The following is an 11,403-nucleotide window of genomic DNA, read 5'->3' as shown; positions in this document are numbered from 1 at the left end:
TGGTCGTGAGCGGATAAGAGCACCGTGTTGCTCTCCTGCAGACGTCGTCATAACGCCACACATACAAGCCGTTTTCTCTCCTCATTAGCGGGCAAAGGAGGGAAAAAGCATTTATGGTTTCCTCATAAAAACCGACAATTGTGTTAATTTGTGTAAAGCTGCTGGCTCACAAAAGCCCTCTAAACACAACCAAATTAGAATGAGGCAGCCCTTGATTGTCATTGCTGCCTTGTGTCACATTAATTTGTGACAAAACATTAGCCTGCGCTACACTTAAATGGCAATTTATATCATTTAAATTTTTACTGCGGAGACCAGTGCATCCCTCACTTAAATGTGACTTTCTGACAGCTCATTCTGCATCTAATTCCTCCCCACTCTGTTAATTACGACTTTCAATCAGGGAGCCGAGCACACGTCTGAAGAGGAGAGTGTGCGCTTTAGGTGTGATGCTGGTTTTTAACGCTGCAGCTTGACTGACTAAATTTGTGATGCTGTCACGAATCTCATCATCCCAGCTGATGAGAACCTTAACAGTGAAACTGCATTTCGGTTCCCGGAGATGAAAAAAAAAAAAAAAAAAAAAAAAAAAGATCAATAAACAAAGATATAAAATGTTTTTATGGCTTAATGCTGCAATAATCAAACGTAAGCAAAGTCTGATCATCGTGTGTTTTCATTTGATTTAGCATTGCGCACAGATTGTGTGACTGTATACATTTGTAAGCGACACATTACTGCCCCTGTATTCCCCAGATGCATTATGTATGTTTTATTTAAAATGTCCCTGTATATACAGTAACTTATGAACACATAACAGTTTTAAAATGTTTATTACCCTGTGAGTAAGATGGATAACCACGGAGGCAATCAATCACAACTCAAATACAATAAATTTGTACGAATCCTTCGATGCAACAAAGAGCTTAATGGGAGTTTGACTGATTTTGTCCTTATAAATAAATCTCTGGTTTATAGCTAAGGTGTATCCAGCTACAGCAATGAGAGCAAAAGTTAGAAAAAGCTGATCTGGCACAGGATATCTGATGAAATTCAAATTCCTGCTAAGTTGGTCTTTGAGGCTCAAAATGTTTCAAACAATACCCGACCCTACTTTAAAAAGTGCCGTCTCGTGCACAGCTTGTCACTGATGTAGCATTAAGCAGCATGTTCTGTAGCATTATGTATTTTTTTATTATTTATTTATTATTTTCACATGTGAGAACTGTTCTGAAAGCTGCAGATTCAACAGAACTAGCAGGCAGAGGGATCTGTGTATTCCCTACTGTCTATGATCACACTCAAAAAACAAATCTAACCGTTAGTCTTAAGATAAAACAGAACACCCCTGGTCTAGACTCCATGTCTGTCTGCCTCTCTGGCATCGCCATAGTCACATTATGTCATAGGGCAGCCCTTTTTATTAATGTTACATGATAAGCCAGAAAAATCCTCTTTATTCAAACTCCCTTTAATAGCAGAGGTTGAGTCGTGCGTGTATCGTGTGTGTGTTTGTGTGCGTGTGTGTGAGGGAGAGATCAGTTCATTATGCACTAGGATTGACCTTTGACAGGCCCTGCTCCCCTGTTTCTAAAACTAAAGCTGGGGCTGATGGGCATTTAATGTGCACCGCAATCAACTGTCATTCAGCAAAGGGAAACAAAGAGCAGCCGTGTTATTGCAGCTCCCTCTCCTGAGGCCCACCTTTATGGAAATCATTTGCATGATCCATTTGGAGAGGGTGAAACAGAGTAAGTGAGAATTTGTGTGCGCTCTGCTGGAATTGGAAGTGTGTATCTGTTTTTGTATTTGTTTGGTTTGTCAATGTCTCCCTGACTCAAGTCTGGATGTAGGAACTTAACCTCAGCAGATCAAGCTTAGAGATTCAAAGAGTATCTGCCTGCAGTAGAAAAGCCACGATCGTATCACGTCAAAGGTGTCGGGTGTGTAAATTGTACGCAATAGCAGTGGTATCAGGCAGATTAGGATTCAACTACTTTAATCTGCCCCTTTATCTAAACTCGGGATTTTACATCATGAGCCGACGTCAGAGAAAACATCTTAATAGAAGAAGCTTAGGGAAAGGTGCCATTGATCAGACTCCACTGAACAGAATGAAACCAACAACAAACTCATCCAACACTTAATAGTACAGCTATAGTACAGGGAGCCACACACACACACACACACACACACACACACACACACACACACACACACACACACACACACACACACACACACACACACACGATAATTACACAAAGATCTAAATACAAAAGCAATCAAAATTTCTAAACCTCAGCACCAATAAAGCCTAAAATATTGAGTTATATTGAATTCAGTTGCAACAAATCAAATTCACAAATTCAGATCAGATTCACATCTGCCAAAAACACAAATGCTAAACCTTTAAACTCTAGAAACCAGTCAGTGACATCATCCTTAACATTCAATCTGCGAGGCACACCACTGCATTAGGCGACACTATGATTGACATGAGCCCAGTGCTTTATTTTGTTTTGGTTTTCTTGCTCTTCCTATAAAAACTTACACTCTGAGATCGAGAAGTCCCCATCACTGACATTGCTTAACTGTGTCACATTTAACAATGACAACTACTGCCAGCTACTTCAGTTAACCTTTTTCAAAATGTCATATTGGTGACTCATTTATTCACATTTTCGGATGGGAGGAGGGGAAGCAACAGAGTAAATACAATTTTTTCCCATTTGCCTTTTCACAATAATAAAATTATATACTCAGAAAATACCACACAATACTATGCAGGTACTCAATAAACCTAATTTCGATTTATAACAAGAAGATTACACCTAAGGAACATATTTATAATCCATCAAAGAAACCTAAGTGAAGTACAGAAATTAGGCATGTTCTGATAACTCATTAACAATGTGTCATGTGAGCAGCTGTGGAGACGTTTCCACATGTGGTGCCACACTGTGGAAACAGTTGAGCAGAAGGTTGAGGCAGATAGTAGATTCCTGAGGTGGGATCTGGTGCCACTTTAGGAGAACCAGGCAGGATTATTGATGGGCCAATTAGCAGCCAGTGTGTGTGTCATCCCCATCCACAAGGGACTCTCTGATAATTAATGAATAATTTAGCATGCCTTTATGTAAATGCTAGAAGGGGGTAGAAGTAACTGGAATCCCACATTCCTATTGTTACAGATTTGACAAAGTACACCTTCGAAGCACAGGGGAGGGTGGGGTGGGGGCAAGGGGGTCCCTTTTGTTGTGTGCTCTGATTTGTTTCCAACAGCAACAATAATTTGGAATATTCTCCTAAGGAGAAGAATGATACATTTACCCAAATCATTTTTCCCCATCAAAGCCGCCATGTATTCAAATGCATATAATTATATAGTCTTTGTGAACTGCATGCTTATTTTGCTTGTGTTCCAGCATGCCGCGCTGTGATGTGGATTCCAATGAAAATGTATCATAATGAACAAGTCTCGTCTGCGTGCAAGGCTCGGGTTACTTTAATCCCTTCCTTTGTGAAACATCTGTAGCTGGAGTGTAGACTTTAAGTTTAGAAAGAAAACCCAAAACGCTCAAAAAGAATGACAGTTTGACTACATGTCTGTCAATATGTTACTCTTTAGAGGGACCTGTACTCTAGACTGAGGATTTAAAGACATACAATCCTAATTTAAGACATCAGACAAGAAACACCAAGTGATTGCAATTAACCAGCTGGTGGACATTAAACTGGGGTTGCTTTGAGTCCTGAGAAGCAAAACTGTGAGCGTCTGATCTCGAGTCAGTAACCGGCCCACAGCCTCATCTTGAAAAGCTTTTTCTGCTCGCAGGTGGGAAATTTATTATCTTTATTTTAACCTCATGTGGGACCTCTTGTAGTGATTATCTTTGCTCTGCTTAAAAGGAAAACTGCGTGTCCATACTACAGGTTTACACTGGGCCTATCTGTGAAGGTTCTGTGCCTCGCAGTGGTTTGCGGTTAGCTTTATGGTCTGGATTGAGCTGGATTTCACTTCAGTCTTAACGAGGTGACAGTGAACGCTTTCCTCCTTGCCTCACTGGTCCTTAAAAACCCTTTTAAGGACTTATGGAGAGCTGTCCGTAAGGATGTTAAAACATCACTTAACAAATCAATGCGCTCATTTGCATGCCAACGGTGATGCAAGTGTATGTTGCACGTGCGTGTGTCGCCGATGGTGTGGGTGTGTAATTAAAGGCACATGTTGTGTGCAGAGCCGTTGTCAGCGGCAGACTGTTTTCATTCGTATTGATTACGGATGTATAAAACAAACACTTGTCAGATTTGGATACATTAAAATGACTGTTTCAGAACAAGCTGATTAAAAACATCCTGAAAACCACATTCAGTACGCTTGACAGTCAAACATCGTGTTTTCACGTTTAAAAATGATGATCCAAGGACACTGAATCGGTAGTCGGGACCAAGTTTTGTTTAGTCATATTCTTTTTGGGCATTTTATTAAATCAAATCATAAATCCGCCCATCAAATTTATATTTTAGACGACATCTCTAATGGAAACTGGTCTAGTAGTTTTACCTTAGTACAGCTTTATTATCTCACTTTTTGATTCTCTTTTCCTTCTCCAAGTTCAGCAGCCTGATTTCCTTCTCCCTCCCTTCTATTTGTTCTCCCACTTACCCCGTTCTTTTCCTCTACCAGTCATTTGATCCTAAGGATCAATTCCTCTGGAGTTTCCTTGCCCTGAGGTTGACAAGCACTCTGATTAAAGGGCTTATTAGCTTGCAGAAAATGAGAAGCTAATTGTCATTGTGAAGCACGCAGAGGAAGCCTGTAAACAGCTAGAAGAGAGGGGGCCCCCAACATAGAAAGGCAAGGGGGGCGTATGACGTAAGGAATGAGATCCTTAAAGCAGCCATGCAGCTAACGAACCATTTCCTTTATTCTCATATTCACACACACCAAGAAAAACCCAGATGGGCCGCGTGTGTTACTTCAGTCCAAAACCCCACCTCCTTTCCGGCTCAGCTAATTAGACAGGTCGCAACTGTGAGAGTTCTGGATATGGTTCAGTGGAGGAGGCACTCGTCGGCAAGTGGAACCTGAAACTCTAACCCTAATTCTCGGCTGCTCTCTCCTCCCATCCTTCTCATTATCTCCCGACCACTTAAAAAGCAAGAATATCATGTTAAGGGGTGAAAAGAAGCAGAATGAGTAGTGATTGGGAAAGTCGCCACAAAACAAACACATCATGGTGGATTTGATCCAACTTACAGCCCAGACAATGGAGTAAACACTACTGATTGGGTGGCACTGAATCCAAGTTAGATAACAATAAAACTGTGGTGTCTGCATCCATTTAGATTTAAGTTCATGCATGACTGTAAAAATGCAAACTAAACAATGATGCCTTAAAAAAATACATTATTATTACAATTGTTATTAAAACAACTGCTAACATTATTATCATTATTATTATTATTACTACTACAACTGGCAAGAACCAAGAGAAGCTAAATCTTAAACACTGTTCACAAGCACCTGCGAAGGACATAACCATCTGTCCACCTCCACTCCAAAAGCCTAACAAGCTAGCAAATACTTCACCGGTGCCACAACGCAATGGGATCAAGTGAGCAAAAGCTAAGTCAACAGTAAGAGCTGATTACACACAGAAACGCTGAAGAGGGCTTCTGCTTCTGGATGAAAGAATATTTGGATAGCTGTTGAGAGAGGCATTATTGTCTCAGATGATTACAGAGTTGGCTGCAGGACTGTGTGGAGGTGTGGAGGCTTCTCAGCACAGATTGGAGATGATTAGGATGAATGGCTCAACTGATCAGCTTGAGTGTAGTTAGCCTTCAAGCAGAGGTTATTAGGGTGTGGGGTTATGTGGAGCTGCAGCTTGTTAGTGCGAGACTGTCTGCGTATGTATGTGACTAGCAGCTCCAAACCATAAATACATCCTCAAGGAAACCCATGGACTATGCTCATGAAATGTAGAAGGAATATGCATGAATTCAATGTGACACATTTTGCTTCATTTTCAGAAATATACCGTTACAAAACTAAATAAACACTCAGAAAATACCACAAGAACAAGAGTATACAGCAAAGCATCCCTGCTTTGCGCTAAATTCTAACAAAGTGTCCTAAAAAAAACACCCTAAAATAAGATTGCATCCAATTTCCATCACACAATTTTATTCATGCAAGCCTTTGTTTTTGAATATGTCAGTCATCTTCTGGGGTCTTTGAATGTTTACACGGCATTTCCTGGGAACCTATACAACAGCTGTATGGCTATTTCCTTCTCGTATGGATAATATAAGTATGACAAAAACGTCTTAAAGAATTTATCTGCGTTCATGCTCCAAGAAACACACCCTTTGCCCCAACTCAAACGAATAAGTACAAGTGTTTCTTTAAATAAAGCCAGGATTACAAACACGGATATTCAGGAGTCTGAGATGCAGCACAGAATAATGCTGCAAAAAAAGTGCCTCAGTACACTTTGGCAGAAGTAAAATGAAAGCATGGAGGAGTGCAGGAAAGGGAGAAAGACAACATTAGTGAGTGAGTATGTCAGCAGGAGTGGATCATCCCATTTCTCAGGCTCTCATCGGGTCCGCCATTACGTCATCGAAAGGGAGGATAAACGAGGGGAGGGGGAGATGAGCAGGCAAGAGAGGGAGGCGAAGAAGAAGGGGGGACAGCTCGTAAAACACCGAGCACACAGTAAACATGTCTGCCCTTATGCATGACAATACCCCTTCAGTGAGCGCTGCCTGATATTAGCCAGATAACCTCCCTCTACCCCACGTGCTAGTTCCCATCCAGCAACAAGGCTTTCAGTGGAGACGCCAGGGGAATAGATTAGCACTAGGCTAACATGGCAAACTGTCTTCTATTACCGGGGGCCACTCTGGGATAGACGACGTTAAGGTTTTCACTCACTCAGTCATTCACAAGTGCACAAGTATTTCTTAGTGGTTAGTGGCTGGTCGCTGCAGTGGTTTACCTCAGCTCATGCATGGGTTCCTGTGGGGTTACTGTGAGAATAAGATGTGGAGGCTGGTGGGAACGGCATTATGCGAGTCCCAGCGGGTGTCTGATCAGAGAGTGCAGTACGGATGAGAGGTGAATGTAAACAGTCGTGATCTTTGACTTTGTGTAGCTGGTGGTCTGAGCTGGGGAGCGATCATGTCTGGCTGTGTGACTTGTGGGAAAAAATGCAAGACACATTTTTGTCTTCTGAGTCTACTCGCTTACATTTCGGATAGTTCCTACACAAATCACGCTTTACAGTAAACTTCCTAAAATCTTTATCCAAGTCTTTCAAACTATGTTGTCAACTTAAAAAAAAAATCTTATGTATAAGATTTTCATGTCTTAATGTAATAACATGCCTGCTGAATAACGGGTTTCTTGATTGCATAGTTTTTTGCAAAGTGTTAATGGCTGTCAGCACATAAAGCTGACAAACTTCAGATTTCAAACAAGTTGAGAGTGCAAGGCTTGGGGGGGTAAAGGTGATATGTCTCAAATAAATATGACATTTGTCTTTTAGCAGCCATGTAGATGTACCTCTGCGGGCAGGATTACTGTGATGACATCACAATAACAGCTGTATGGCCGAATGACAAAGTATGAAACACACTCACATCACTGTCCACTGCAAACATCATAATTATGATTATATCAATATTTTCATTTTAACTGCAACAGAAGCAAAGCTAGAGTTATCCAGTGCTTGTAGAGGTTCATCTACCTGAGTCTAAATGCTGGAGCTTTTAAATGCACTGACATGGGAACAAAGGTCTTAAAATAAAAGCAAAGACATCACTGATAAACTCTTCAGTAATGGATAACAGAGTCACTCAAAGCTTGTTAGCACAATCTGACTGGACCATATACACACACTATATGTGCAACTGGTTAGCAACAGAGCTAAGCTCCAGACGTTACTCTCAGACATCAGCAAACATTTATAATTCAAGAGAGCTAAGATGTATACTAGCAGCCGCAGACTAATGTGTGCGGCATGTGAGGATGACTTAGGTCATAATAATCCAACATTACAGGAATAATGCACTATTCTGCCTGGCAATGCAGAGAGAAGCCTCTTGACTTCAGATGTTTTCAGTTTAGCAAGTTTGCACTGAAATGATGATTATGTGTTTTGCATGAATGATTGATAGCATGTGTTTCAGTGCCCTGAGCACTCTAATGTGCTAGGGTCATATAATTACAACTTGTGGCTATAGAAGCTACTCTTTAGCAAAGCTTGCAAAGTGTTCCTTGAGATCTAAAGCAGCATATAGTACATAATGCGTTGTAGTGACATCACAGTCACACTGAAAATCCGAGTAGTTTCTTATATTATAGCACAGGAATAAACCGTGCACAGAAATTCAACAACATGACAGTTTCAGAGTTTCTGCATAGAGTAAGTAAATCAATGGGAGGCATAATGGTCGTCTTTGATGAGTTACACAAGGTTCTTTGGCATCCAACACCCACAGTGTCTTCTTGTGGCCAGCATTCTCTGTGGCATTGCTTCTGACCAATCACTCAGCTGCCTTTTCCCATTCACAAAGACGAAAGGCTCCCTCTTTCTGTGAGGCCAGTATAGCTGATGCCTCTGTCACTCCTTTGAGCGAGTTGACACTTTATAAGACGGAAAAGGCCAAAAGTAAAGCATGCCCGTCTCTCCCATGTGTGAGGTTTGCAGGTCTGTCAGCAGCGCAGCAAGAGCACAGATGAGTGAAAGAAGCCAAACAGCTGAAGCAGGGAGCAGCAAATAAGCACTGGAGAGTTTGGTTAAATGGCAACACGAGAAAAAAGTAACAAGAAGCCTCGGCAAGTGCATGTAATGGCAACCATGGAGTTAAATATGTCTGATTAGACAGCTTCACTTTTTTTTAATAATGAAACTATTATTGTGATTGTAACCATATTACATTTTAGGCACAAGCTGATTGGTGATTATAAAGATTTCATCCAACACCAATCTCTGTCTGCATTCGTATATTAGTTTAACATTGATCTATGCACAATAAAATAAAAAAACAGCAGTGTTTAGCTCAGTCTAGCATCACGATATACCCACAGCAGATGGCTGCTCTAACAGACTGTGGTTTAGCCCGCCCCATCTCAGTAGCTCCAGTGAAACTTGGAGCCATGACAGCAAAGGTAAACACTGATATGGAGACAAATAACAGTCAAATTTACACGAGCATGCACACAAGATCACCTGCTATCGCTCTAATGGTTAGCAGGCCTGAAAAGCGAGGTATGGTCGTACATAGTGGAATGTCAGCGCGGCTGACAGTGCCCAGAGAAATGTAGTTATCTGGTGGAGGAGGGATCAAGTTCTTAACCTCTCCTTCGACCCCCTGGTAAAAACAACAAGCAGCCCCTGATCTCCGTGGCATGCTGCCTCAAGACCCCTGTGTCTCCACAGGGATGCATGTGTGGATGTGTGATGGACCACGAAAAAGGGAGTGTGCCTTTACAAGAAAGCATTTAAGTATACTGTGTAGGCACTTCCCTTAAGCCGCGGAGGTGCTGCTCCGCCTCCTCCCCCAAAAATCCAACTATTCTTCAGACCTGTGGTTTTCAAGTGGAGCCTTCAGTGTTGTGTAAGACATTTGTTGAACAATAAACTGTCTAGGCATAAACTTGCAGTTAATCTGTTGCCATGCAACACACTTCCTGCTAAACATTAGCGATAACTTATGACACTTCTAAAGGAAAGCATTATGAACCCGGCTACAGTTTGATGGTAGGCTTATATCATCTTTTTTTTTTTTTTACCCCCCCAACCAACCATGAAACTCTGAACAACAAAAACAAGCTGCCGATTTGCGGAGCAGCACAATCCTTTACTGAGAGAGGCTTTTAATGGCCTTTCCAGATTGGGCCCTAATTAGCTGTTAATCATCTAAGGCTCATAACCAGAGTGGAGACAGCAGGCCTGTGTGTGTTTGTAAGCGAGTGTGCATTTGCGTGTGTTTGCGTGTTCTCTCCTGCTGTCTATCCCTGTGTTGCAAAGCCATTAGCAGCAGACAAGCTAAAGAGAGCCAAACAGCCCATTAACTCCTTCACTCTTCCTCTCTCCTCTCTACCACGCTCATCTCTTTCCCAACAGTACCACAGTTGCCAGCTGACACCCTCTAATGCCAGCTATCTGTCATGACCAGAGACCTGTCCACCCACACATCCCTCCCTGAACCTTGGTGCTGTTTCTATGTGATCTGTAGCATACGACTGGGCCTCTTAAAATGGTAAAACTACAAAGACAAACTGCACTCCCACACTCACAATCCCAGCTTTTTTTTATTATTTTAAGCGAAACCAACAGATTCCAGGAAGTGATTCAGTCCAAATAAATTAGAAAATTATACTTAAACTGACATTTGATAGCAAAGCTTTTATTCACAGTCCCTCTGGGATGAAACCTATTTTCCTAAGCTTGTTATGTTTCTGTGCACCTACACCTGCCTGCTGGTTGTACGTTGGATCAATATCTCAGTTTGGAGAAGGAGAGAGAGAAAAAGCAGAGCGAAATTTTACCAGTTTGAAAGCAGCATTACTAGTATGGCTGCAGACAAAATAGAGTCCAAATTGCATCTGCAGTGCCAAATGGAGCACAAAGGACAGAAGCAAGGGGGAAAAATGAAGAAGTAGAGGAGACCAGACTGGCACCGGTCCATGAGTCATTTGGTACCAGGCCGTGCGAGTGAGAGAGGGTGTGAAGTTCATGATTTTCAGGGTTTTCATTGGTTTTTAGCATTATTTTTTTTATCATTTTTATCGTTATCTCTGTTTCCCTAGATCTTTTCCCATGTGTTATGAATAAATCTTTTTTTTTTTCCCTCGTACCAGTACTTGCTTTATTTTATTTATCTGCGACTCCATGAAAATACTGTCGGACATAAAACTTTGCCAACTGTGGCGCAAAAAAGGTTGGGGACCGCTGTTGTAAGGCATGTATCTTGTAAGGCGCTACTACAGCACTGTGAACAAGCATTAGGCAACAGTGGTGAGGAAAAACTCCCTTTTAACAGCAAGTAACGTCTGACAGAACCTTTTAATTTAAGAAACTAAATAAAAACAATCCAAAACTTTTTAAACTTCACGCCATTAAAAAAAAAAACAGTTGGACTAGTGGTTCTGTTTTTTGTTTGTTTGTTTGTTTTTTTAATGCATAACAATTTCCCAAATATCTGTCAAATATAATCCTCATTTAGCACAAATGAAAACTCAACTTTTCCTCCCCGTGAGTATAAAACACTGCACAACAGCCTGCAACGCTGCCGCCACAACAAGCGTCCCTCTAATACATCCACAGCGGGCTGCATGCTGACAGCCAAAAAGAGGGAAGTGTGTGATTAATGATAGCAGCATGG

The sequence above is a fragment of the Rhamphochromis longiceps genome, linkage group LG6 (genome assembly GCF_057381845.1).
Source record: "Rhamphochromis longiceps isolate RC_006_pf linkage group LG6, R_longiceps_female_GT1.1, whole genome shotgun sequence".
Classification (NCBI taxonomy): Eukaryota; Metazoa; Chordata; class Actinopteri; order Cichliformes; family Cichlidae; genus Rhamphochromis; species Rhamphochromis longiceps.
The sequence above is the reverse complement of the archived record's forward strand: the minus strand, read 5'-3'. Positions refer to the sequence as shown.